Consider the following 2,222-nt stretch of genomic DNA (forward strand, 5'->3'; position numbering starts at 1 on the left):
AGGTGACACCACACAGCCCCAGCCCTGATTGTAAGGCAGAACAGGAGAATCGCTAGCTTCAGCCTTTATCGTAGAAGTGAGCAAATATAAATGCTTTGGATGATAAACCAATCGTCTTATGTTTTTTCTCCCTCTCACATTTTTGTTATAAGATACATTTTGAAGGCTGGACATGGCTCAGAAGCTAAGAGCCCGTGCTATTTTCTTTTCCTTCCTTCCTTCCTTCCTTCCTTCCTTCCTTCCTTCCTTCCTTCCTTCCTTCCTTCCTTTTCTTCCTTCCCTCCTTCCTCCCTTCTTTTCTTTCTTTTTTCTTCTTTCCTTTCTTTCTGAAGGTATTAACTTCATTTTTTTAAATTCACCTTATATCCTTGCTGTAGCCCCACCCCTTCTCTCCTCCATCCACCTCTCCTTTTCCTCATCAAAGGAGAGCTCCCTTTCCTATCCACCCCAGCTCATCAAGTCACATCAGGACTGAGCATGTCCTCTTCCCCTGTAGCCTGACACGGCAGTCCCACTAGGGGAACGGATCAAAAGCTGTTGAGTTCATGTCCGACACAGTTCTCCATTTCCCGTACTAGAGGAGCCACATGAAGCCTAAGCTACCCATCTGCTACATCTTTGTAGTGGGCCTAGGTCCAGTTCGTGCATGGTCCTTGGTAGATGCTTCAGTTTCAGAGGGGCCTGGTTAATTGGCTCTGTTGGTCTTCTTGTGGAGCTCCTGTCACCTCCAGGTCCTTTTCTCTTTCTTCCCACTTATCCAAAGAGGATAAGTAACAGAGGATTCAAGGGAGGATGCATAAATCTCACTCAGAAGGGGAGATAAAATAGAGGTAGTGGCTGAAGAGAGGGAACAAGGTAGGAGAGGGGGCAGAGAGAGTTAGGAGGGTGAAGATCAGACCTAGGGAAGGTAAGGGTAAGAGGACAGAGGCTTGTGGGAAAAAGAGAAACTGAGGGTTGGAATAGCTCTGTGACAAGCTGGAGACCTAAGTCTAGTTAGGCTCCTGGGAGGACATAAGGGGGACTCAAGCAGAGACTCCTGGAAGCAGAGGCCATAGAGACTGAAGAGGACATTCTCTAACTAGACTAGTCTCCTAGCAGAGGGAGGGGAACACCAACCCACTCACAAAAACTTTGACCCAAATTTGACCCTACCTATAAGATGTGCAGGGATAAAGATAGAGCAGAGATTGAGGGAATGAATGTCTAACCAACGCCTGGCCCAACCAAAGACCCACCTGATCGGAGAATGGCAACCCCTGACACTATGAATGATACTCTGCTAAGCTTGCAGACAGGAGCCTGATGGAGTTGTCCTCTGAGAGACTCTACCCAGCAGTGCCTCAAAACAGACTCACTGCCAAATACTGGACAATGCGTAGGGAGTCTTGTGGAAAATAGGGAGGAAAAAGAAAAGGTTCTTGCTGCTCTTGAAGAGGACCCAGTTTTTTTCCCCAATACCAACATGGTGGCTTACAAACACCCATAGCTCCAGTTTCAGGGCATGGAAGGCCTTCCTCTGGCCTCTGCAAGAACCAGCCATGCTTGTGATGTAGATTTGCAAGCAAGCAAAACACTAACTTTTTTTTTTTTTTATTCTTACAAGTGTGGTCAATTAAGTCCACAATTCTCCAAGATGTACAGGCTGTGAAGGCTGGCCTTGCTCTTCAACGTCAGCCAGAGACAGATCCGGAGCCCAGTCAATGCCTTAGGGAGTCCTAGCTGAGTTTTTAGGAGGCCTCAGACTGATTCTGGGCCTCCCAGACCGACTGGTAAGACCTACCCACTCCTGCAATGAGTACAGGCCTGATTTCTAACTGAAAAAAGAGGAATGGCACAAACAGGAAACTGAGTATAGAGTATGAGGCTGGAAAAGAGAAACCGTGTAAGTGTGGTGCTCATACCTGTAAGCCCAGCTCTGGGGAGGAGAAGGCAGGAAGATTGCATCACCTCTGTCAAGTCCAGCCTGGATGAGTGAGGCCTATCTCAAAACATGCAAATTTACTGTGCTTTGAGTGACTAATGTTGCTGCAAAAAACATCTTAAGACGTTAGTGATTTAAGAACAGCAAGTCTTCTTAAAGGGTATTTTAAAAAATGAAGCACAGGAAAGGCTGCATTTCAGAGAAGGGTTTCTCCTCTCTACTGTCATTACTATTGAGACAGTACAGCATGCAAGCACACACACACACACACACACACACACACACACACACACACACACAC

Source organism: Psammomys obesus, unplaced genomic scaffold (assembly GCF_907164565.1).
Source record: "Psammomys obesus unplaced genomic scaffold, mPsaObe1.curated_primary_1811, whole genome shotgun sequence".
Taxonomy (NCBI): domain Eukaryota; kingdom Metazoa; phylum Chordata; class Mammalia; order Rodentia; family Muridae; genus Psammomys; species Psammomys obesus.